General features: G+C 41.1%; 1 non-coding gene across 1 annotated transcript; it reads right to left on the reverse strand.

Moving 5' to 3' along the window:
* Positions 1-8,684: 8,684 nt before the first annotated feature.
* LOC146400464 (U6 spliceosomal RNA) lies at positions 8,685-8,791 on the reverse strand. Its single transcript, XR_014813922.1, has one exon. It is a non-coding gene; the product is annotated as a U6 spliceosomal RNA (small nuclear RNA).
* Between the last annotated feature and the right edge of the window lie 18,925 nt (positions 8,792-27,716).

Raw genomic sequence — 27,716 nt, forward strand, 5'->3', positions numbered from 1 at the left:
GCATATGGAGGTTCCCAGGCTAGGGGTCTAATCACTGCTGTAGCCGCTGGCCTAGCCACAGCCACAGCAAGGCAGGATCCGAGCTGCATCTGCAACCAACACCACAGTTCATGGCAATGCCAGATCCTTTACCCACTGAGCGAGGCCAGGGATCAACCCGAAACCTCCTGGTTCCTAGTTGGATTCATTAACCACTGAGCCACAACGGGAACTCCAGGTATTCACATTTTAGAGACAAAGCCTTCAAGCACTGTATTGCTTTCCTTTTTCTCTTGGCATGGTTGGAAGTGAAATGACACCATGTTTTTTTTTTTTTATTAAAGTATAGTTGATTTACAATGTTGAGCGAAGTGACACATTAATTATGTGTTTAGAAACCATTTAAAATATATAACCAAAAGGGATTTGTGTCCTACATTCATTAAAATCAAATGGGTTCTAATTTAAAACAAGTCTAAGATATAAAAGATAAAACTGTTGACTGATTAAAATACTGTAAGATAGAGAAAACTCATTTGGGAAAATGGTTTGTATTGTCTTCTGGGAGTTCCATCAGGCAACAAAAAATCATATCAGAAAAGACTGAAAACACTGAATTTGAAAACAAATTGATCTAAATAATTTATTGGAGAAACAAATCATTATTTTCTTTAGTGGGTAAAAAACACTACAACTGAGAGATCCCTGGTGGCCCAATGGGTTAAGGACCTGGTGTCATTGCAGTAGCTCGGGTCACTACTGTGGCTTAGGTTCAAACCCTAGCCCCAGAACTTCCACAGGCCATGGGCGTGGCCCCCCAAACCAAAATACATCTGAATAAACAAGTTGTGAAACAAAATATTCATACTGGCTGTACGTCCCATCTATGATCAGAGGAGCATTGAACTGAAGTTCCCATTGTGGCTTAGCAGTAACGAACCCAACTAGTATCCATGAAGATGTGGGTTCAATCCCTGGCCCCACTCAGTGGGTTAAGGATCAGCATTGCCATGAGCTGTGGTGTAGGTCACAGACTCGGCTTGTATCTGGTGTTGCTGTGGCTGGCAGCTATAGCTCCAATTTAATCCCTAGCCTGAGAACTTCCATATGCCACAAGTGAAGCCCTAAAAAGCCAAAAAAAAAAAAAAAAAAAAAAAAAGAGGAGTTCCTGTCATGGCTCAGCAGAAAAGAATCTGAATAGAATCTATGAGGATGCAGGTTAGATCCCCGGCCTCATTCAGTGGGTTAAGGATCCGGTATTGCCATGAGCTATGATGTAGCTCTCAGACATGGCTCAGATCTGGCATTGCTGTGGCCATGGTGTAGACCATCAACTACAGCTCCAATTTGACCCCTAGCCTGGGGACCTACATATGCCATGGGTGCAGCCCTAAAAAAAAAAAAAAAAGAGCATTGAACTACAAGGTGCCCGTGACAAATGGTGGTCTCCTCTGAGTCTATGAAAACCCAACATATAGATTTGAAAGAAATAATTAAATACAGACTCTTTAAGTATGAAAAACAAAAATAATTTAAATGAATTATTAATAGGAAAGTTAAAGAATTGAAGTGAGGCTTGATTAACATTAAGTTAGGTCTGAGGCAATTACCCACACTCTAATGTGAAGAGATGAAGAGAGGTAAACTAGGATGGAGAGGGAAATAATAAGGTCTAACTTAACACTACTCTCATAAGAGAGATTCAAGAGAATGGGAGATATGTAATATTTAAAGAGGTAATATCTGAAAAACTTTTAGAATTGCTGAAAGATATATCCTCTGATTCGTGATTCACAATGACTCCTAAGCAGTATAAATAAAAGTATATTTTAGTGAAGTTTCAGTATAAGGAAAAAAAGAATAGTTTAAAAGAAATTAGTGGGGGAAAAGATGAAATAATGCCATTTATAGCAATACGGATGGACCTAGAAACTATCATAGTAAGTGACGTTAGTCAGACAGTGAAAGATGAACGTCATATGATATCACCTATATGTGGGGTATTAAAAAAAAATGGATACAATTTCCTGTTTTCAGGAAACAAACAGACTTTGAAAAACTTGTTACCAAAGGAGACAGGTAAAGGGATGGGAGGGATGGACTGGGGGTTTAGGATTGGCATACACACACTGAGGGATATGCAATGATTGGCTAATGGGGACCTACTGCATAGCAGAGCGAACTCTACCAATATTCTGTGATAATCTATGTGGGAAAAGAATCTGAGAGAGAATGGATATGTGTATATGTATGACTGGGCCACTTTGTTGTACAGCAGAAATTAGCACAAACTTGTAAATTAACTATACTTCAATAAAACTTAAAAAAAAAAAAAGAAATTAGTGAACAAGAAAATTACCCACCAAAAATGATCATTGGAATGACACAAGACTCCTAACTGTGACAATGGAAGCCAAAGATAGTGGAATAATATCAAATTACAATCTGTCAGGATTCTACATCCTGGGGACCACCATTAACATTGAGGGTGAGAAAAATTATTGTTTTAACAAAGCTTTCATACCACTGATCATCTTATCCTTCTTAAATCTGCCTCTTCCCTTTTTCCTTCCTCCTCTCTGATTATCCATTTCCTCTCAGTTATAATGACTCAGCCCTTTCCCACAAAACTGGACATTCCAAGAAAACTTATCCTCAACTCTCTGCTCTCCTTGGTCATTCACTCCCAAGACCTCAATTCTCTGTCACTTGCAGATTCGTGTTCCTGTTGCCCATATCTTACTGAAAACCAGTCTTGGGTCATAAGGCAACAGGAAATGTCCAGCGGATTCCGCGACTAAAGTAATGTTCACCAGAGAAAGACAAACACTACATAATCTCATTTATATGTGGAATCTAAAAAAAAAAAAAAAAATCAAAACAACAAAACAACCGACTCATAGAAAAAGAGGTCAAGTGTGCGGTTACCAGAGATGGGGGGTGGGGGAATTGGCTGAAGATCGTCAAAAGGTACAAACTTAACTTTCCGTCGTGAGACCTACCAGTGCTGGAGAGACATATATATGTACAACATCATCTCTCTAATGAACACTGCTATCTGTCATATGGGAAAGTTTTTAAGAGTAGATCATAAAGGTTCCCATTACAAGGAAAAAAACTTTAAAGAAATGTTTTTTAATCTGAATGAGATGATGGGTATTAACTAAATTTATTGTGGTGATCATTTTAATATATGTAAGTCAAGTCATTATGCTGTACATCTTAAACTTGTACAATGCTCTATAGCAATTATACCTCAACAGCAACAACAACAAAAACAAAAACAGAAAAAAAATAATTAAAAATCAGGTAACATCACTCCGTGCTGCCCACCATTGGCCAAATCAGGTATCTCTTCCAGTGTCCTATATCTTTCAACACCATCCCCAATTTCCAGATACCTAATATTAAAATGGAAGGGAACCATGCCCCTCTTCCTATCTGTTTGCTTATCCAATCCATCACTGCAGCTTATTACATTTATTCAGAATATTAACTTATTCCTATTAGAGCTTCACTTAATCCAAGTGTTTTGTCTCTCTATTCCTGAAAAAGTTGACATCCTTCTTATTGGCCCCCTGGATTCCATATTGATCTCTTCTGATCCAGTCTGAAGACAACTGCCAGGTTATTAACGCTTTCTTCTGGGTAATCACTTCCCTTGCCTTCTCACCCTTTACAAGTACAAGTCCAGCTTTTTCACACTAGCTCTGAAATGCCTTTGTATACAGGACCTGCAGTTTGAACTCACTTGATCACTCTCATATGTCCCTTTAGCTACTTGCTACATCTTATTCTGGGCCATTCTGTTTGTGGGTGTGTTTTCCACATCTTTACCTAAATAGAAACCCTGAACAGGAAAGTTGGCTCTAACAGGGGTGGCTTTAGGAAAATGGGCATACTAATGGGATATTTTGTGACAGAGGAGCCTATGACCTCTCAAATCACATCACTAGATGCTGAGATGCTTGTCCTGGGTTTCGTATCTCAGTTTCCCAAGTAAAGTTCCTTGATCCCTAAAAACAATGTGGCTCAGGGGGTAAAGAACCTGACTAGTATCCATAAGGATGCAGGTTCAATCCCTGGCCTTGCTCAGTGGGTTAAATATCTGGCATTGCCACAAGCCCTGGCATAGATCACAGATGCAGCCCAGATCTGGCGTTGCTGTGGCTATGGTGTAGGTCGGCAGCTGCAGCTTGGATTCGACCCCTAGCCCGGGAATTTTCACGTCACAGTTGAGGCTGTAAAAAAAAAAAAAAAAAAAAAAAAGAAGAAAGAAAAGAAAAGAAAAGAAAAAGCAACAATATCCTGGAGTTCCCTTGTGGTGCAGTGTGCAGTGGGTTAAGGATCTGCACTATCACTGCAGTCGCGTATGTTGCTGCTGTGGTACAGGATTGATACCTGGCCCAGGAACTTCCACATGCCATGGGTACAACCAGAAAACAAAAAAACAAACAAAAACAAAAGCAACAATATCTTCCATCTCTTTTTATCTTCTTCCCCCTTCTCTGTATCCATTAGTGAATACATAGAAAGTGGTTAATAAATGCTGATTGAATAAGGAAATGGGCAGCATTTCTGTGTATTTGTACCATAACTCATGACTCTTCCTCTTGGACCGCCCTGGATCCTTTGAGCCACATCTTCAGGGCTGATGGTGCAACAGTTCTGAGCAGACTTTTCACCTACTTTATTCCCTCCTGTATTGGTCCTTCCTGGAATGGATTTCCTTCTCATAGAAAGTTAAATACTAGCTCTGGCTCTGACTCGTTTCTCTTTTTTTTGAGATGCCTTTTTTTTTTTTTTTTTTAGGGACACACCTATGGCCTATGGAAGTTCCCAGGCTAGGGGTCGAATCAGAGCTGCCACTGGCCACAGCCACAGCCACAGCAGATCCAAGATCCAAGCCTCTTCGGTGACCTACACTGCAGCTCACAGCAATGCCGGATCCTTAACCCGTTGAGTGAAGCCAAGGATCAAACCAGGTCCTCATGGATACTAGTCAGGTTCATTACTGTTGAGCCACAATGGGAAATTCTCTTGAGATGCTTTTGAAGTTAATCTATGACAGAAGTCTTTCAGAAATGTGGGTTTGTGTTTTTAATTTCTACCAAACTATGATATACCTGGGTGCAATATCGGCATTTTTTCATAGTCTTTAAGAGATTTTTGTTTGTTTGTTTGTTTGTTCGTTGGTGACCATGACCCCAGGCATGAGGAATTTCCTGGGCCAGGGATCAAACCTATGCCACAGCAGAGATCCAAGCTGCTGCCGGGACAATGCTGGATCCTTAACCACTAGGCCACCAGGGAACTCCAAGGAGCTCACTTTTATTAGTGTGAACATAATCTGCATATTACTTTCTTTTGCTTTTTATTCCCTATGAGGCAAACAGCTGACATGCTTAATACAAAGTGGAGTATTCTTGAATAACATTCTTAATTTTGTCTCCATTTTGTTTTTCTCTGAAGTTACAAAAAATGACTTCCACTGTCTCTCAAATCTCCTGGAAGGCTTGGAAACCACAATAGCAGAGCTTGTGTGTTAAGGTCACAGGGAACAAAGCATGTCATAGTTTAAGGTCCGTTACTCTAAAGGGAGGCAATGGCTGCTGCCTCTTGAAAACCCCGGCAAAGAGGGTTTGTTTTTTTGTGTGTAATAACAATTAATCATGACAGAAGGACTCAGATGGGGGAAAAGGACAGATGGTTCTTGTTACAACCTGCCCTTAACCTGAATTACCATGCTCTACCACAATTAGAACATTTGTACGTAAACTGCGAGAGAGAAAGAATCCTCAGGGATTAAAAAAAAAAAAAAAATGACAGTATGTTGTGTTATCAAATGGTTTAATACCATGATGTAACAATAAGTTTATAATACAGAAAATACAGTGGAGTTAGAAAAGCTTTGGGAATGATAAACATCAATGGTCAGCAGGTATTTAATTGATTCAAAATTAATATAGACAATGGCAAATGATAACATGTCAATATGTTTTTAAGTTATTTTTAAAGATTCATTCTAATCATATTATCCTGTATAATCTTGATAAGTCCACTTTTTTTTTTTTTTTTTTTTTTTTTTTTTGTCTTTTGGCCTTGTCTAGGGCCACTCTTGCGGCATATGGAGGTTCCCAGGCAAGGGATCTAATCAGAGCTGTAGCCACTGGCCTATGCCAGAGCCACAGCAACGCCAGATCCGAGGCACATCTGTGACCCACACCACAGCTAACAGCAACTCCAGCTTAACCCACTGAGCAAGGCCAGGGACCGAACCTGCAACCTCATGGTTCCTAGTTGGATTCGTTAACCACTGTGCCATGAAGGGAACTCTGACAATTCCACTTTAAACTTAAGTTGCTTTAATAGTTCATTAAGAAGTTCCCTTTGTGCCACAGCATGTTAAAGATATGACATTGTCACTGCAGTGGCTCAGATCACTGCTGTGGTGCAATTTTGATTGTAAGCCCAGAAATTTCTGTGTGTTGCAGGCACAGGTTAAAAAAAAAAAAAAAAAGTTTATCAAGCATTGACTTACATGGAGAGAACTTTTCTGAACATGGATTAAATTTTAATTCCAGATGATGCCTAGAATCTTCCAATGTAAAGATACACATATGGTATAAAATGTTTAATTATTAAGTGATCAATATCAACCAGATGATAGATGTGTGAACACTTTGCTCACTTTGTAGACAATATTTAGCCTCTTCATACATAGATCTGATCAGAGTGTCCTCAATCTGGCTGCATGTGATGTCACACAGTGTACAGAAAATAATGCTGTAAAGGGGAGATGGGGTTTAAATCATTTAAATGTGTGCATATACTGTGATCAGAATTTCCAGCATCCTGAAAGATGAGTATGATCACTCTGTGTGTCAGAGAGTCCACGTCTATGTGGCAATGACTCCTTCTTATGAACGTTTCAGAAGGGAGTGTTGCCAAGGAAGGGCTCATCTCTGAAGAATTCTGGAAGGCATACTGGAACCATTCACCATGACCAAGGCCAGGCCTCCGTGGTCAGCAGCGGTGATGAGCACAGCCGGCAAGAAAGGACAATCCAAACAGACTTCATCTGTTGCTTCATGGATTGGTTCCAAGATACACTTTTGTCTCTGGATGATCAAAGTCTGTTCCAATAGGCTGAGAATGCAATAATTGGTATAACGAGCCCATAATTTTGCAGGGAAAAAAGTTATTAGTGACTACCAGCTAACTCATTTGCATGCTAATGTTTTGGGAAGACTATAAACATTTTCGAGGCTGACTTTTTTAAATGTATATCGACAAAACAAGAAACAAAAACAAAACAAAAGCAGTTCCCATTGTGGCTCAGCAGGTTAAGAACACGACATGGTGTCCATGAGGATGTGGGTTCGATCCCTGGCCTTGCTCAGTAAGTTAAGGATCCCACATTGCTGTGGCTGTGGTGTGGGCCCCAGCTGCAGCTCCAATTTGACCCCTAGCTTGGGAATTTCCATATGCTGCAGTGTGGCCAGGAAAAGAAAAAAAAATTGTATCTGTGTTATTTCTGGCTTTAACTGTTTTTGGAAAACTGTAAAGGAGGCTGCATTGGGCTGAGTCATCAGAGAATCTTGGGAAGTGGCTGGTAGGACCTTTGCGTGGTTTCTGGCACCTCAGTTCAAGTGGTCCAGGGTGATCTTCCCCTTGAGGTCTAAATGAGGACAAAGGGCAAGAGGAGGGGGCGCAACCTGGGATTTACAGATGCTGTTAGATGCCCACATGAAAGAAGATACCAAACACCTGCCACCTCATGATCAAAAAGCAACATGGCTTGTCTATTAGACTCAACCAACTTTAGGGAAGCAATCACACACTTATTGCAAAAGAAAATGAAGCAAGTACCATACATGGGCTCTTCCCAAACCCCGAAAACAAACTAATGAACATCCCTAAAGTGTTGGTCACTGCCTGTACCTGTTAACACTGGCTACCTGAGAATTCTTTCTTCTTTGGTCATCATGGGGGAAAGAATTATTTTTCATTGTAGGCCCATTATAAGAGGAAACTACTTTCCAAACTGTGGGGTGCTGGTGGATGGCAGTTTGGGAAACAGAAATTCTATCATCCTAGTGGCAGGTTGGAATGTCACTACTTGACCTTCAGAAAGAACAGAGAATGAGAATTCTTTGGTGCAGCTAAATAAGGATTCTTAATTTTACAAGGCCTGCTAGAGACCTGGCCACCATTTTTTCTTTTTCTTTTCTTTTTTTTTTTTTTTTTTTGCTTTTTCTTTTTAGGGCCATACCTATGGCACATGGAGTTCCCAGGCTAGGGGTCAAATAGGAATTGCAGCTGCTGGTCTATACCACAGCCGCTGCCATACTGGATCTGAGCTGCATCTGTGATCTATGCTGTAGCTTGTGGCAAAGCCAGATCCTTAACCCTCTGAGTGAGGCCAGGGATCAAACCCTCATTTTCACAGAGACGTTGGGTCCTTAACCTGAAGAGCCACAAGGAGCACTCTGTAGCCACCATTTTTAGCATTCGTCCCCTAGGGATATTTTCTTCTAAGTTCCAAGTGAATTCACCAGTACCATTTCAAGAGTAAAAACAGCAGTTGGTACATTGAAGACAACATGGATTTGAATGTCTCCCTTGCCCATCCTCTCCTTGGGGAACATTTTCTCAATATTCCCAGCCCTCCTTTGTAGCTATTTCTTTTCTTTTTTTCTTTTTAAAATATGGAAAGCTTCACGAATTTGCATGTCATCCTCGCACAGGGGCCAGGCCAGTCTCCTCTGCATCATTCCGATTTTAGTCTATGTGCTGCCAAAGAGGGCACCGAAGTTATTTCTTCATCTTGTCTTTTCTGTTATGGTGTTTTAATGATGTTCATTGTTAATTTTATGAACTCTTATAAAGTCGGTGTCCCAAGTTCTTCTGAGAACCACATCAGTAATGATATAAATGCGCTAAAAGTAAACCTAGACTTTTAGTGAAAACATGTGCTTTGACAGTTACAACAAAAAGTGGTAAGTTGTGCTGCCTTACTACTTCTAAATGCAGGAAGATGAACTAAATCTCTAGACTCCATTTCCTACCTCTTCAAGGATTTGTTACCCTCACAATGATGCTGCTGGAGAAATGGGTGACAAGTATGTTGATATACAGCAAATTCTTGTCATGACCTATGGACCCCATTTGTCTTTTGTGATGTGTCTGTAATTTTCTGGAAGCTATTCAAGGTTGCAATGTCCTATATTTAGGAAAAATATATTTTCTTCTATGTTTCTACCTAACATTCATTCAGGCTCTCTCAACAAAAACATAAATTAATAAGTAAGATTCTATAATGAGCATTAAAACCGAAGCCTCACTGTTAGTCATTGGCACCTAACCGTATTTGCTAACTTAAACATCAGAATGAGAGCTCTCCTCTCTTGGCACACCCCCTTTTTGTCCCCTGCCTCCCCATTCAATCATTTTTCCCTCTGAGGAATAATCTGGACTAGGAACACATCCAAAATATGTCCTAAAATATATTGGGTTTCAGTACAGGCTTTATGAAGGTCTTGGTAATAAAAAGTTCCATCGATTCTGGCACACGTGTGGAGAGATCAGGACTTTCCTAGTGTGTTTCTTGCCAGCATCACTGAATTCTTCAAAACAATTGGATTCCAAGATTAGAAACCTATCGGTTTGTCAAGTTTTGCCATTGTTTTCATCACTGCTTTTTTTTAAATTGCATGTAAAGGGAACTCCAACTGGTTCAAGCAGGATGCATATACAATCTATTAGTGCACATAAAGGTGAAGGCAATTGTAAAGGACAGCAGCAGGGGCCAGGAGCTCAGGGTGTGGAACTGGACACAGAGACCCCAGGAGCCTCTTCTGAGTGTCATCTGTTTCTCATCCTTGCTGGTCTCTGTAGTGCCACATCCTGCAGAAGGCTCTACCTGAGACCAGGGAGGAGGGCCACAGACAGCCCCTAAGCTACAGTCATCAGTTCTTGGTTCAAGAAGAGGGGAAACTTGACCTCTACTGTGGGAAGTTCCGATTGAAGAATCCTTACTGTCTGGCTTAGGGGCAGGGTATCCATGCTGTTGGCCACCATCACCCTGAGGGAGCTATGGCAGCGAGGCGGTGGTGTGGGGTGGTATATATTTTATGATGCCAGCAGAAAAAAGAAGTGGACAGAAAGGAGGAGGATATTCCAGCTAGGGATGTGGGCAGGGGACAGTATTAACTACACAGTCCATTACATCCTTTCTGTTAAGAATTTGCGGGGGTGCCTTTCGTGGCTCAGTGGTAACAAACCTGACTAGTATCAGTGAGGACTCAGGTTTGATTCCCTGGCCTCACTCAGTGGGTTAAGGCTCCAGTGTTGCTGTGAGCTGTGGTGTAGTTCACATACGTGGCTCAGATATGACTTTGCTGTGGCTCTGGAATATACCGGTGGCTACAGCTCCGATTCGACCCCTAACCTGGGAACTTCCATATGCCATAGGTGTGGCCCTAAAAAGACAAAAAAAAAAAAAAAAAAGAAAAAGAAAAAAAAGGAATTTGCATCAATCAGAGGATCAGGGCAATAACACAAGACCGTCGCGTTGTGTAATTTGAAGAGACCTTTATAAAGGGGCTACTTACAAAGGTGTGAGAGGGTGTAGGGGAACAGAGTCATGCTATTCCTGGGGTGATAAGAGCAAAGACCTTACTGGTCAAGGGATGTGACTTATGCCTCTCACAGTGACCACATTGGGGAGGGGGTGGGAAGTCAATACCCCATACTCCTGCTGTCCCCTCTCTCCCATCTCCTGCTGATATACCCTATTGGATGAACCCATCTTCTATAAACCAAAGGAAAAGGCAGTCATCCTTATAGACAACCCGTAAGATGTCCTCCTTACAGGTCAGCCAACCAGCACAGAGAACAGAATAGAAAAGGGTGACAGGAGTTCCCATTGTGGCAAAGCAGAAGAGAATCCGCCTAGTATCCATGAGAATGCTGGTTCGGTCACTGGCCTTGCTCAGTGGGTTAAGAATCCGACATTTCTGTGAGCTGTGGTGTAGGTCGCAGATACAGCTCAGATCCTGCATTGCTGTGGCTGTGGCATAGGCCAGCAGCTGTAGCTCTGATTTGACCCCCAGCCTGGAAACTTTCATATGCTGTGGGTGCAGCCCCCCCCCCAAAAAAAAGAAAGAAAGGAAAGAAGGAAGGAAAGGGTGACCATCCGGAGGGACAAACAAAATTTTCAGCATAGCCTTACATGCGTACGTGCATAGAGACAGATAGACAGACCCTTCCATCCACACACACTATGATGGAAACAACTATGCAATTGAATATCTAATAATAACCATTATTTTATATTACACAATATGTATACTGCCTAGAAGAAATTCAAAGGAGCAGTGTGAAACAATGAAATCTTTTGGAGGCAGACTAACTTGATTTGAATCTTGTGCCCTGGTGTCAGTTACCTCACCTTTGCCTGTGCCTAACATGAGTAGGCCAAAGCAATTATGTCTGCAGGCTGGATGAATCACAGACCAATATTCTGCAACTTCCACTATCTATAAAACACCAACATTCAAGTGATTAGATCCAATTAAAATACTGATATCATGACAATGAAGCAGAATATAATTGACTCATTTTTTTTTAAAGTTCTGAAAGCTGGGCATTCCCGTCATGGCTCAGCAGTAACGAACCAGTCTAGGATCCATGAGGATCTGGGTTCGATCCCTAGTCTCACTCAGTGGGTTAAGGATTTGGCGTTGCTGTGAGCTGTGGTGTAGGTGGTAGATATGGCTTGGATCTGTGACTGTGGTGTAGTCTGGCAGCTACAGCTCTGATTCAGCCCCTATCCTGGGAACTTCCATGTGCCATGGCTGTGGCCCTAAAAAGCAGAAAGTAAAATAAAACAAAATAAAATAAAGTATAATAAATAGTTCTGAAAGCTGTTTGGTATTTTGCTGTGAGTGCTTTGGGTTTGTGGTTATGAACATTCATGAGCACTGGATAATGCTAAAAGTTCTGCATAACTCTTTTTTTTTCTTTTTAGGCAGCACCTGTGGTATGTGGAAGTTCCTGGGCAGGGGATGGAATTCAAGCTGCAGCTGTGACCTATGCCACAGCTGTGATAATGCTGGATCCTTAATGCATTGTGGCACAGCAGTAACTCCATTAACTTAACTCTTTCTTTCTTTTTCCTTTTCTTTTCTTTTACGGTCATACCTGGGGCATGTGGAAGTTCCTGGGCCAGGGGTCAAATTGGAGCTGCAGCCGCAGGCCTATGCCATAGCCACGGCAACACCAGATCCAAGCTGCATCTGTGACATACACTGAAGTTTATGGCAATGCCCCATTCTTAACCCACTAAGTGAGGCCAAGGATTAAAACTACATCCTCACAGACACTATGTCAGGTTCTTAACCTGCTAACCCACAACAGAAACTCCCCCCACTGCTTAACTGTTTGTTTGTTTTTCTTTCTTTCTTTCTTTTAGGGCTGAGCTTGTGGCATATGGAAGTTGCCATTCTATGGGTCAAATCAGAGCTACAGTTGCCAGCCTATGCCATAGCCATAACAACCCATAGCAATGCCAGATCCAAGCCACATCAGCAACCTATACCATGGCTTGTGGGAATGCCAGATCCTTAACCCACTGAGCAGAGACCAGGGATCAAACATACATCCTCATGGGTTCTAGTCAGGTTCTTAACCCTCTGAGCCACAATGGGAACTCTGGCTTAACTCTTGATAGCAGGAAAAAACTCTGGTGAGTGGGATTAATTTTCCCCCCTGGAGTCAGGAGTCTTTGTCACTAACTAGGCCTTTAAACCAATAGCTGGTTTCTAGTTTCTTTAATGGTGGCATTATTGGTGATGGGGATGATACTGGTAAAGGTTATAATATTGGCGATGATAGTGATCATAATACTCATGACGGTGACGGTGACACTGGTGATGGGGATGATACTGGTGATACTGGGGATGATGGGATGATGATGTTGACAGTGGTGATGGTGATGAGACTTAACGTTTGTGAGATACTATGTACTATTTGTTTCGCACATATTAAGTCTAAAACTCTGACTTAGATACCATTGACTCCATTTCACAGGTGAGTAACCTGCAGCTCAGAGAGGGTTATTAAAACAAGGTCACACTTCTAATAAATATTAAAACCCATTTTCTAATTCTAGTCTCTCTGGTTCTAATCCTTGTCCTGATGACTGTAGAGTATTGACTCCCAATAGATTGGTCTTCTGACTTACTGTTTTAATTCTGGGTAAATTAATTAGGTTATTAATATATAGCTTACAGCAAACTATAATTGATTTCCCAGTTATTTTGGATTATTTTTGTAATCATTCTATTTCTATTAGTTGAAATACACATATAATGTCTCATCACTAGAATATTAATGGAACAAGTATATTAAGGGAAAAAGTTCCCCTTAAAATAAGCATTATTTTCATTCACAAGTTGAACACACCTCACTATCTAAAACAAAAAAAAAGCTGGGTGAAATCCAGATGTCTATTTTTTTAAAAGATAGCATATAAACAATAATAACACAGTTTTTCTTTGAATATTTTGCATAGGAGAGTCTTTCAGGGGAGTGCTTCTTCTTTTTGTAACCCAAAGTTTGAGGTTTACAAAAGCTTTTTTATGAATTATTCTCATTATTTAATAAGCTTAAATGCTATTTTAATCCAGCTGTATTAGGAATGTATAATTGAATTTTTCTTTTACAGTTTTAAAATTGTCAAAAAAAATTCCTTCATTAAAACAGACTTCTTGGAGTTCCCATAGTGGCTCAGTGGTTAATGAATCTGGCTAGGAACCATGAAGTTTCAGGTTTGATCCCTGGCCTCACTCAGTGGGTTAAGGATCCGGTGTTGCCGTGAGCTGTGGTGTAGGTTACAGATGCGGCTTGGATCCCGTGTTGCTGTGGCTCTGTCATAGGCTGGTGGCTACAGCTCCTATTAGGCCCCTAGCCTGGGAGCCTCCATATGCCGTGGGAGTGGCCCTAGAAAAAGGCAAAAAGCCAAAAACCAAACAACAACAAAAAAAAAAAAACAGACTTCTTTATACTCAGAAGACCCAAGTTCACTGCATGACTCACTTAGGACTCTATATTTAAGCATGAGATGAAGAGATCTTTAATTACCTAGACAGAACTTCTTAAGTAACAGAATGGTGCTTATTAACAACTAGAAAAAAAACAAAAACAAAACAGAGGCTCTAATGTAATAGAAAGAAGCATCCTACTCTTAAATGTACAACTGAAACTTATATGTGTAAATGGATCTATTGTAATAGCAAGCAGATGGAACTTCTTTTTTCTTTTTTAAAAAACTTTTACGGCCACACCAGAGGCATACAGAGGTTCCCAGGACAGGGACTGAATCCCAGCCACAGCTCAGACCTGCTGTTGCAGTAATGCTGGATCCTTTAATCCACTGTGCCAGCTGGGGGTTGAACCTGTGCCTCCAGAGCAATCCAGAGCTACTGCAGTTGGATCCTTAACCCACTGCACCAGGCCGGGGATTGAACCTGCGTCCCAGTGCTCCCAAGACACTGCTCATTCCCATTGTGCCACAGAGAACTTCTTCAGTCGAATTCTTAACCTGCTGTGCCACAGTGGGAACTTGGGAACTTTCATTTCTTGTTCATTTATCAAAGAGGATATGATCCTGAGTCTCAAGCCCACAGGTGAATGACAAAGAAAAAAAGTCAAGATATTTCTAAAAATGCTATTGGGCAGGGGGAGTTCCCTTATGGCTCAGTGGTAACAAACCTGACTAGTATCCATGAGGATTCAGGTTCGATCCCTGGCCTCACTCAGTGGGTCGGGTATCTGGCCTTGCCGTGAGTTATGGTGTAGGTCTCAGATGTGTTCAGATCCCAAGTTGCTGTGGCTGCGGTGTAAGCCCGCAGCTATAGCTCTGATTCAACACTTAGCCAGGGAACTTCCATATGCCATAGGTGCAGCCCTAAAAAGCTGGCAGGAAAAGACAAACTTCTTACTCTCCCCCATGGGGGTAGAGCTGGTCATCACACAATTCAAACCCAACCTAGTAACTAGATCAATATTTCTAATTTATAAAAAAAAAATTGTCATCTAAAAACCAAGTGGACACATTAAAACCTACTGAGTGTTTCTCAAGAAGACTTGAGCTTTTTGTGGTTGCTGTTTTGGTTGGCAGATTGGTTGGTTTTTAACCATCCAAGGCACTACTGTGCATTTAAAGCGCAATATTTGGAGTACTGAATTTTGTTTTAGATTCTGCTTTTAATTTGGTGTTCTATATAGTAAGTGCATGAAAATTTCCCCATTTCTATTTCTATGTCTCTTTCTAACAATATATACATTTAAGAAATTGGAAGATAGTGATAAATTTAGATTTAGAGTCTTCTTTTGGTTTGGTTTGTTTGTTTGTTTGTTTTTCCCCCGCTGTGCCTTCAGTATGCATAAATTCCCAGGGCAGAGATTTAAACTGCACCACGGTGGTGACAATGCCATCAGGTCCTCAACCCTACCAGGCCACCAGGGATTCCAAGAGTTTACTTTTTTTTAAGTTTTTTAATGTGAACTTTATTTATTTATTTTTCTATATAATGATTTTTTTTTCCATTATAGCTGGTTTATAGTGTTCTGTCAATTTTCTGCTGTACAGTATGGTGACCAGTTACACATACATGCATACATTCTTTTTTCTTACATTATTAGTCTCCATCGTAAGTGACCAGACATAGTTCCCAGTGCTACACAGCAGGGTCTCCATTCCAAAGACAATAGTCTGCATCTATAAACCCCTAGCTCCCAATCCATCCCACTCCCTCCCCCTCCCCCTTGGCAACCACAAGTCTATTCTGCAAGTCCATGATTTTCTTTTCTGTGGAAAGGTTCATTTGTGCTATATATTAGATTCCAGATATAAGTGATATTGTATGGTATTTGTCTTTCTCTTTCTGACTTCTATGAGAGTCTCTCGTTCCATCCAATGCTACAAATGACATTATTTCTTTCTTTTTAATGGCCGAGTAGTTTTCCACTATGTATGTATACAACATCTTCCTAATCCAATCATCTGTTGATGGACATTTAGGTTGTTTCCATGTCTTGGCTCTTGTGAATAGTGGTGCAATGAACACGCAGGTGCATGTGTCTTTTTTAAGAAAAGTTTTGTCTGGATATATGCCCAAGAGTGGGATTGCTGGGTCATATGGTATTTCTATGTATAGTTTTCTGAGGTACCTCCATACTGTTCTCCACAGTGGTTGTACCAATTTACATTCCCACCAAGAGTGCAGGAGAGTTCCCTTTTCTCCATATTCCCTCCAGCATTTTTTATTTGTGGACTTTTTTTTTTTCTCAATGAATTTATCACATCTATAGTTGTGTGATGATCACAAAAATCTGATTTCACAGGATTTCCATCCCACAGCCCAAGCACATCCCCCCACTCCCAAAACTGTCTCCTCCAGAGACCATAAGTTTTTCAATGTCTCTGAGTCAAAATCTGTCCTGCAAAGAAGTTCAGTCTGTCCTTTTTTCAGATTCTTCATGTCAGTGAAAGCATTTGATGTTGGTGTCTCATTGTATGGCCGACTTCACTTAGCATGATAATTTCTAGGCCCATCCACGGTGCTAAAAATGCTGGTATTTTGTTCTTTTTAATGGCTGAGTAATATTCCATTGTGTATATGGACCACGTCTTCTGGATCCACTCCTCTGCCCATGGACATTTAGGTTGTTTCTATGTCTTGGCTATTGAAAATAGTGCTGTAATGACCACTGGAGTACATGTGTCTTTGTGAGTCATGGTTTTCTCTGGATAGATGCCCCGGAGTGGGACTGCTGGATCAAATGGTAGTTCTCTGTTTAGTTTTCTGAGGCATCTCCATCCTGCTTTCCAGAGTGGTTGCACCAATTTACAATCCCACCAACAGTGTACTAGGGTTCCTTTTTCTCCACACCCTCTCCAGCACTTATTGTTTGTAGACTTTTGGATGATGGCCATTCTGGCTGGTGTAAGGTGAAGAGTCTACTTTTTAGTCTTATTAAATATAATGTAAGCATATACTCACCATTACTAAATAAACTTGAAAAGGTGATTTTAAAATCTGCAGAGTATTCTGTTATATTGCTTTAGCATAATTTATTTAATAAGCCCTTTGCTGTTAAATATGTAGATTTTTATCAATTTTTAACTATGGTAAACAATGGTACAAATTGCTCTTGATTATTTCCTTGTAATCAATTTCTGGAAATGAAATGCTGAGTCGAGAAGTGCTTGGGGAGTTCCTATTGTGGCTTGGTGGGTAAAGGACCCAACACAGTGTCTGTGAGGATGCAGGTTCAATCTCTGGCCTCACTCGGTGGGTTAAGGATTCTGCATTGCCATAAACTGCAGTGTAGGTCACAGATGTGGCTTGGATCTGGCATTGCTGTGGCTGTGGCATAGTAGGATGACAGCTGCAGCTTCTAACTCAGCCCCTAGCCGGAGAACTTACATATGCTGGAGATGCTGCTGAAAAAAAGAAAAGAAGAATAGAAGGGAAGGAGGGAGAAAGGAAAGAAGGAAGGAAGGAAGGGGAGAGGGAAGGAAGAAAAGAAAAAGAAAAACAGCCTGGGATTCTAAGTGTATGAAATGTTAGAATCTTGATTTTTCCTGTTGCCCTGTTGCCACTTGTTCCGTCGCTGCTGAGAAGGGACACAGACATTTAATGCAACTGCTCATGCAACACACTTGGAAAATGGTGCTTCTACTCTAAGGAAAGAGAAAAAACCCTAAAGCAAAAGATCAAGCAGAAGAAAGGATAATCTAAATCTGACAATTCACTTTGTGTGTGTGTGTGTGTATTTTGCTTTGCTTTGCTTTGTATTTGGATCTGAGAGGGAAGGGTTTTGACCAAATAGGAGCTCAGAAAAGCTGAAGGGACTCAGCACTGGGAGTGGGAAGTTCAGAATGGTATTTAGTGATGTGCTGGAATATTATTTTCAAATAGGTCGTGTATAATTTCATTCAAAAATTTTCTCAATTACATTTTCATGAATGTAGTTAATCTGATCGTCATCAGAAAATAGGTTCCAGGAACAACACTGGCTGTGAATTGGTGGGCAGATAATTATTTCAACTCCGCAGCATAAGTTCTTCCTTGGTATGAAATTCAACTTAGGGATCTCCCTGACCCCAGCTCCACTGGATTGTTGTAGTACCTGATGGCATAATCAGAGCTGAATTTCTCAGCTCCCAGTAGTTTAAGTTATATTCATATTTCTATTTAAATATAGTTTTTTGGTATTTTTTAATCACCTGGGAGAAAGATTCAAAATGGTACCATTTTCTCCTTTAAATTGTGTGCTTAACTCTTGTCAATGTTAATGCATATTATGCATGCAAATCAAAGTAAAACTGAATAGGCCATGCCTTGGGAGAGAAAATGTGGCAGATTTCACAGACACTGTCAGAACTTGTCTCCTTTCCTTCAGATTTCATTATTTTAGCTGAGCCCCTCATATATCCTAAATATAAATTATGGTGTAAGGTTTGAGGTAAAAATGCTATGTTCTACAAGAAGTCATCTTTTCTGAAGACTCATTAGACATTGTTTAAAACCATAGCTTTGAAGAGCAGTCATATTTTGAAAACATGTCAGTTTACCATACTCAGCACCCTTCTCAATTCTGGAAAAACGATGTTAACTAGGACAAGTTGGTCTTAATTAATATTCTCATAAACCTCTCCAGAGTGCATGTAATTTCCATTACTTTTAAACCGATTCTGGAACCCCAGGGAATGACATGCCTCAGTTGAACTCCATAGCTATACAAGTGCAGTAAGTGTTACGATGGTATTGTGATTCAAGAAACTGGTTGAAATTACTCAAAGCTGCTGGGTTGAAGACACCAAGGATTAGGTCCTATCTATATATTGGGTGTTTTGTTTGTTTGCTTTCGGTCTTTTTAAGGCCACACCCAAGGCATATGAAGATTTCCAGGCTATGGGCCAAATCGGAGCTGTACCGCTGGCTACATCACAGCTGCAGCAATGGCAGATCCAAGCCATGTCTGCAACCTACACCCAGCTCACGGCAATGCCAGACCCTTAATCCACTGAGCAAGGCTAGGGATAGAACCCTCGTCTTCATGGATACTAGTCGGGTTCATTAACTGCTGAGCTATGACGGGAACTCCCTTTTTGTTTTTTGTTTTTCTTTTTCTTTTTTGGTGCCCCCATGGTATATGGAGTTATTGGGTTAGGGATCAGATCCGAGCTGCAGTTGTGACCTACACCACAACGGTGGCAACGCTGATCCTTAACTCACTATGCTGGCTGGAGATCAAACCTACGTCCTGGCAATGCAGAGATACAACTGATCCCACTGTGCCACAGTGGGAATTCCTATATGGTGTGGGGTTTTTTTCTTTTTTTTTTTTAGTTTTTATTTATTTTTTATTACTCAAATGAATTTATCACATCTATAGTTGTGTAATGATCACAAAAATCTGATTTCACAGGATTTCCATCCCACAGCCCAAGCACATCCCCCCACTCCCAAAACTGTCTCCTCCAGAGACCATAAGTTTTTCAATGTCTCTGAGTCAAAATCTGTCCTGCAAAGAAGTTCAGTCTGTCCTTTTTTCAGATTCTTCATGTCAGTGAAAGCATTTGATGTTGGTGTCTCATTGTATGGCCGACTTCACTTAGCATGATAATTTCTAGGCCCATCCACGGTGCTAAAAATGCTGGTATTTTGTTCTTTTTAATGGCTGAGTAATATTCCATTGTGTGTATGGACCACGTCTTCTGGATCCACTCCTCTGTCCATGGACATTTAGGTTGTTTCCTTGTCTTGGCTATTGAAAATAGTGTTGCAGTGAACATTGGAGTACATGTGTCTTTGTGAGTCATGGTTTTCTCTGGATAGATGCCCCGGAGTGGGACTGCTGGATCAAATGGTAGTTCTCTGTTTAGTTTTCTGAGGCATCTCCATCCTGCTTTCCAGAGTGGTTGCACCAATTTACAATCCCACCAACAGTGTACTAGGGTTCCTTTTTCTCCACACCCTCTCCAGCACTTATTGTTTGTAGACTTTTGGATGATGGCCATTCTGGCTGGCGTGAGGTGGTACCTCAGAGTGGTTTCGATTTGCATCTCTCTAATCATGAGTGATGTTGAGCATCTTTTCATGTGTTTTTTGGCCATCTGTATGTCTTCTTTGGAGAACTGTCTGTTTAGATCTTCTGCCCATTTTTTGATGGGGTTGTTTGTTTTTTTGGTATGGAGCTGCAGAAGGTGTTTAGAAATTTTGGAGGTGAATCCCTTGTCAGTTGATTCACTTGCAAAGATTTTCTCCCATTCTGTGGGTTGTCTTTTCGTTTTGTTTAGGGTTTCCTTTGCTGTGCAGAAACGTGTAAGTTTGATTAGGTCCCATTTGTTTCTTTTTGTTTTTATTGTCCATACTCTAAGAGGTGGATCTGTTGCTGTCGTTTATGTCGGAGAGTGTTTGGCCTATGTTTTCCCCTAAGAGTTTTATAGTGTCTAGTCTTATATCTAGGTCTTGAATCCACTTGGAGTTGATTTTTGTGTATGGTGTTAGGGAGTGTTCTCATTTCATTCTTTTCCATGTGGCTGTCCAGTTTTCCCAGCACCACTTATTGAACAAGCTGTCTTTTCTCCACTGTATATCCTTGCCTCCCTTGTCATGGATGAGTTGGCTGTAGGTGCGTGGGTTGAATTCTGGGCTTTCTATCCTGTTCCACTGATCTATAGTTCTGCCTTTGTGCCAGTACCATATGGTTTTGATGACTGTAGCTTTGTAGTATAGTCTGAAGCCTGGGAGCCTGATTCCTCCAGCTCCATTTTTCTTTTTCAGGATGTCTTTGGCTATCCTGGGTCTTTTGTGCTTCCAAACAAGCTTTAAAATATTTTGTTTGAGTTGTTTGAAAAATGTCCTTGGTAGTTTGATAGGGATTGCATTGACTCTGTAGATTGCCCTAGGTAGTATAGTCATTTTGAGAATATTAACTCTTCCAATCCACGAGCATGGTATATCTTTCCATCTATTGGTGTCATCTTTGATTTCTTTCATCAGTGTCTTATAGTTTTCAGAGTACAGGTCTTTTGTCTCTTTAGGTAGGTTTACTCCTAGGTATTTTATTCTTTTGGATGCGATGGTCAGTGGGATTCTTCCCTAATTTCTCTATCTGCTCTTTCATTGTTAGTGTACAGAAATGCTGTCAATTTCTGTGTGTTAATTTTGTATCCTGTGACTTTTCCAACTTCATGGATGAGCTCTAACAGTTTTCTGGTAGAGTCTTTAGGATTCTCTAGGTGTAGTATCATGTCATCTGCAACTAGTGATAGTTTTACTTCTTCCTTTCCAATTTGGATTCCTTTTATTTCTTTTACTTCTCCGATTGCTGTGGCTAGGACTTCCAGAACTATGTTGAAGAGTAGTGGCGAGAGCGGGCATCCTTGTCTTGTTCCTAATCTCAGCGGGAATTCTTTCAGCTTTTCACCATTGAGAATGACGTTCACTGTGGGTTTGTCATATATGGCCTTTATTATGCTGAGGTAGGTTCCCACTATGCCCACTTTCTGAAGAGTTTTTATGGTGTGTTTTAATAAACTATTTTGCTATCTACAAATTTAAGACTATAAATGAGGATGAATTACATTTTTGTATGAAATAAGGATGTATGCCTAAAGGAGAGGTTCAAGTTACGAAAGTTCATGGACAATTTCCATAGAGCCTGGAGCAATCATATAGTCTGGATATATGTAGGGCAAAGCTACCAAGTGTGTTTTGTTACGAAACTTCCTCATAGAGATCAGAACAATGCTTGACACCTTAGGTTAAACATGGTTGTAATCACTCTGCATATACCTGGAGACCATCCGCCAATCATACTGTTATATAAGTAATTGTATTTAGTTTTTTTAAAAAAGCATCTATTTTGGAGTTCCCACTATGGTATAATGGGATCAGTGGCATTGCTACAGTGCCAGGACACATGTTTGATCCCCAGTCCAGCACAGTGGGTTAAGGATCCTGAGTTGCCACAGCTGCAGCATAGGTTACAACTGTGGCTCAGAATTGATCCCAGGCTGGATACTTGCACATGCCCTGTGGGGCAGCCAAAAAAGATTTTTTTTTTTTTTTAAAAGCATACATTTTAATATAGACACTTTTTTGGCCACCTTTCTGTTGTGGCCCTTGAAGAAGAAAAGATGATTCACAGCAGACACAGTTGTTCCTGGTTAGGTCATGTGTCCCCAGATCATGCTGGACTGTCTTTCCAAAGTCCCCAGTCACAGACCCTTAGAATCCTAAACACCAAAAAACCCCTTGGTGCCTCATCCCGGTAGGTGACTCTAACTAAAAACAATGCTGATTTGTAAGATAGAGTCCAATGAATTCTGATTTTCCTTTTCACACTTTTTCCTTTGGGGGGAGGTTAGGGCCACACCCATGGCATGTGGAGGTTCCCAGGCTAGGGGTTGAATTGGAGCTGTAGCTGCTGTCCTATGCCACAACCACAGCTACCCCAGATTCAAGCTAAGTCTGTGATCTACTCCATAGCTCACAGCAATGCCAGATCCTTGACCCATTGAGCAAGGCCAGGGATTGAACCTGAGTCCTCAAGGATACTAATTGGGTTTGTTACCCCTGAGCCACGAAGGAAACTCCCAGAGATATCTAAGTTTTAAAGATCATTTTTAGTCATATATCTTTAAATACAAAGACCTGAGTTTAATCAGCCCTAAAAGTCATTGGCCAAATGCCCACTGCTTTCTGAGGAAATCCAGCCCTTTAAAGTCTAGCTAACTGATCTCTTTTGATGAATTCCTTCTACAACATCAGCTTTCTAGGAGCTCAGAAACTGCCAGGAATCAAAAGAAGCAATGTTTCTTATACTCTCCCAATCTATAAAATACAGTTTCTTCCTTTGTTCCTCTAATTAGCGACTGCCTGCTCGGAGTCAAGGTCAATGTTAGGCTTGGAACCTCAAGGAGTTCAGGGTCAACTGGAGAGGCAATTGTTTGACATATGATCAGAGGGTAATGTAAAAAGCATTGTAAAAATGGTACATGTAAGCTGCTTGGGGAGCACCAAGTGAGAAGCCCTATACTACCTGGTGGGGGAAAGGGGTAAGGATTCAGAGGATAATAATACAATAATAAACAATAATGATAACAAGAACAAGAACAGTAATAGTGGTCCTAGACCAGGCAAGTCCTAAATATACTAGCTATACTTATAAAGGGGTTAGAGGAAGGTGAGTTTGGCAGGAGTCAACAAAATTATCAGCAGGGAAAGTGACTTGACATAGCAATATACATCTTGTGGAAAGCATTTTAACAGGTCTGCCCAGCTACAACACTTTTGCCATTGTAGTAAATGCCCCAGATGCTTCCCCTACGTCATCCAGAAAATATTACCTCCATTTAAAATAGGCCCCGAGGCTCAAGGGAGACATATGAGTTACCTGTGGACCAGCAGTTGGTATGTAGCTAGACAGAATCTGGGTTAGGACTCACACATCTTGGACTCCTGTTCCATGTAGTTATGGGACATCACCTGCCCACAGATCTTTGCTTTGGAAAGTCTTGGAGGAGGAGGAGGAGGAATTTAACAGGTGACCTTTTTACAGTAGAAACTTCTGGGCAAAAAGTGAATATACAAGGCATGAAGGAATTAAGAGAGTCTGGCAAATCCTTGTAGACCCAATTGTGAGAAATGACTGCAAGGGAAGTTGTATGGGTGGAAAGTGGTGGAAGAGACACATGATTGGGTTCTTGGATGAGATACGAAGGGCTTACATTTTATAGAGTAAGTGTTGGAAAACCACTGAAGGGCTTTCAGCTTTCGGATTATATGATAGATTTGCGTTTTTAAAAAAATCATCCTGGGAGTTCCCACTGTGGCACAATGGGATCAGTGGTGCCTTGGGATGGCTCGATTGCAGATTCGATCCCTATCCCGGCACAGTGGATTAAGGATCTGGCATTGCCACAGCTTAGGTTGCAACTGTGGCATGGATCTGATCCCTGGCTAGAGAAATGCATAAGTGTCAGGGTGGCAAAAAAAAAAAAAAAAAAAAAAAAAAAAAAAAATCATATATCATTCAAGGCAAAGGCCAAGGCAGTTTCCAACAGGAGGGGAGCCAGCCAGGGGCAAGAGCCAGGCACTGGCCAGTTACCTACCAGAAAGTGCAGCCTGCACTTCAGAGGCAGCTGGCAGAAACTAAGAGGTCTTACACTTGCCAACATTCTCTATACACATCAGGGGCCTTCTTTCAACATGACTAAGTGTAATATCTTTTCATCACAATCATAAAAACCATCATGTCAAAATGTTCTTTTGAAAAATGTTGACTAAGGGAGTTTTCATTGTGGCTCAGTGGTAATGAACGTGACTAGGATCCATGAGGATGTGGGTTTGATCCCTGGTCTCACTCAGTGGGTTAAAGGATCTGGCATTGCTGTGATTGTGGTGTAGGTCGGAGACGTGCATGGGATCTGGTGTTGCTGTGGCTGTGGTGGCAGGCAGCTACAGCCCCACTTGGACCCCTCGCCTGCGATCTTCCGCATGCCACAGGTGTGGCTCTAAAAAACAATAAAATAAAATAAAATATATAATATAATATAATATAATATAATATAAATGTGCAATAGGTACCACTTTGCAAATGGTGCTAGGGAAGCAGTTTCCTCTGCTGCTTCCCCAGGAATACTGTGAAATTCCTGTGCTGCTCCTTTGGAGGCATTTTGGTGAGCATTGGAAGTTCAGGAGAAAGAATGCCTGAACTAGGTCAATAGTAGCAGAGGGGGTAGGGAGGACTGGATTGCGATTCAACATAAGTTCATAGGTGATTCAACATCATTTTATTTTTTTTTTTTTTTTTTTTTTTTTTTTTTTTTTTTTTGTCTTTTTGCCATTTCTTGGGCCGCTCCCGCGGCATATGGAGGTTCCCAGGCTAGGGGTCAAATCGGAGCTGTAGCTGCCAGCCTACGCCAGAGCCACAGCAACGCAGGATCCGAGCCGCGTCTGCGACCTACACCACAGCTCACGGCAACGCCGGAACCTTGACCCACTGAGCAAGGGCAGGGATCGAACCCGCAACCTCATGGTTCCTAGTCGGATTCGTTAACCACTGCGCCACGAAGGGAACTCCCAACATCATTTTAAGGACTGAACTCAGAGGCTGAAAGTGAGAAGGTGAGTCAAAAATGACTCCTGGTTTTCTTAAGTAACTGGGTAGATGGTAGGTAGTGTCATTCCCCAAGACACGGGCATACTTCAAGAGAGATTTCAGAAGAAAAATGTCAAGTTCAAATTTGAACATGTGCATTTTGTGTATGGATGTTAAATTGTTCTAGCACCATTTGTCGATAAAATTCATTTTCCCCCCACTGAATTACCTTTTTCCCTTTGTCAAAAATCTGCTGATTATATATTTGTTTTCCTATGTGAAAGTATAGTTGATTTACAATTTTGTGCCAATTTCTGCTGTACAGCAAAGTGACCCAGTCTTATACATACATTTTTAAAAATATTATTTTCCATCATGGTCTATCACAAGAGACTGGATAAGGTTCCCTGTACTATACAGCAGAACCTGACTGCTTATTCATTCTAAATGTAAGTTGATTATATTTTTGCAGGTCTATTTCTAACCTTTCTATTCTGTTCCATTGGTCTCTGCGTCTATGCTTTGAAAATAACACACTGTTTTAATGAATGTAGCTTTATAATATGTATTGAACTTGGGTAAGATGAGTCCTTTAACTTTTTTTTTTTTTTTTTTTTTTTTTTTTTTTTGTCTTTTTGCCATTTCTTGGGCTGCTCCTGCGGCATATGGAGGTTCCCAGGCTAGGGGTCTAATCAGAGCTGTAGCTGCCAGCCTATGCCAGAGCCACAGCAATGCGGGATCTGAGCCTCGTCTGCGACCTACACCACAGCTCATGGCAACACCGGATCGTTAACCCCCTGAGCAAGGGCAGGGATCGAACCCGCAACCTCGTGGTTCCTAGTCGGATTTGTTAACCACTGCACCACGATGGGAACTCCCTTTTTTTTTTTTTTTAAGTCAGAAGTGTTTTGCCTTTCCGTATGAATTTTGGAATCAGATTGTTGATACCTATAAAAATCTTGCTGAGATTTTGTTTAGGATGGCACTCATTCAATACAATGAATTGGGAAAAATTGACATCTTAATATTGAGTCTCCAGATGTTATGAACATGGTAGTCCTCTCTGTTTTACTTGGATATTTTTGGTTTCTTGTATTAGAGTTTTTGTAGTTTTCTACATCCAGCTCTGGTAGGTATCTCCAAGTGCTTCATTTGTTTTTGTTGGCCATGTCTATTTTGAGACATCTGTATATATCTATGCCCATATGTATTTTGGGTAGCCCTGGAGGGCTGGGGTATTGTCTGGGCTGGTATAATCACATTTCTCTTGAATGTCACATTTGTCAGGGATGGAAGAAAATAGGGTTGAGGATTAAAAGTCACCTTTATTATCACCAAACTGTTAATTCTGGAGCCTGCTTTAAGTTTAGGAAATAAGTCAAGGAAGACCTTAGAACTCCACAATGAGGGCTGAATATATAGACTCTGGCACTGGAGAGTGTGTGTTTAGATCCTGGCTCTGAAACGCATTGAGTCTCAGTCCCCCCCTCATTGTAAAGTGTGTGTGGTACCAGTGCCTACCTCATAAGGTCACTGGAAGATTAAATAAGACAGTGCACCTGGAAGGTGAAGTGCAATGCTTGGTACAGTCAGCGCCCCATTCCTGTCAGCTGCTGTTATCAGTTACATAAGTGAATTGCCAGAGCTCATCTTGGGAATGCCTTGGGGAAAATTTAATGATTTTTGAGAGTCCTGGCATTGGCAGGCAAGGACTATTGATCTTTGCAAGAAAAGAGGAGATTTACTGCTTGGGATAGTTTTTCTTTTTTCTTTCTTTCTTTTTTTTTGGTCTTTTTGCCTTTTCTAGGGCCACTCCCATGGCATATGGAGGTTCCCAGGCTAGGGTCTAAGTGGGGCTGTAGCTGCCAGCCTACACCAGAGCCACAGCAATGCGGGATCTGAGCCTCGTCTGCGACCTACACCACAGCTCACGGCAACACCGGATCGTTAACCCACTGAGCAAGGGCAGGGATCGAACCCGCAACCTCATGGTTCCTAGTCAGATTTGTTAACCACTGAGCCATGACGGGAACTCCAAGGGATAATTTTCTTGCACAATATATGTCCTGAACTCAGTGCCTTCTCCCAAAGATAAACTGTCTCTAAGAAAGACTATATAACATCTGAAATGTCCTGCTGAAAGCTCTTTGTTTAGAAACCATGCCTGTTTGTGACTTTTGATAGGTGTTTCCCACATTTCCCAAGTGAAGTCTAAGGATTGTGACTGGATCTTGCCCTGGGCTCACAATTTCTGAAGGAAAAGGAGAGTGGTCAGAACTCATATCCTGCATTCTTGTCCTTCCCTACCACCAATGATTGCCTGGGCTTGTTCACAGAGGTTACTGCCCTGGTTTAGTCTGTCTCCAGCTTTGCATGAGTTTGCCCAACCTTGGACCCAGAGTCCTTCAAAAGAATCCCACTTTTGGGCAAGAACAGAAATCATATAAAGACAACTGGATGGTCTAGACATTGCTTGGCACTTTGAGCTGGGGAGAAAGAAAGAATTAAAACCTTTTTAGAAAGTCTTTATTTTTTCCAATTTCCATTTT

This window comes from Sus scrofa, chromosome 8, assembly GCF_054392235.1.
Source record: "Sus scrofa isolate SSC_HxYL_T2T_F1_AM1 chromosome 8, Sscrofa_HxYL_maternal_Yorkshire_Landrace_v2.0, whole genome shotgun sequence".
In the NCBI taxonomy this organism is placed as follows: Eukaryota; Metazoa; Chordata; class Mammalia; order Artiodactyla; family Suidae; genus Sus; species Sus scrofa.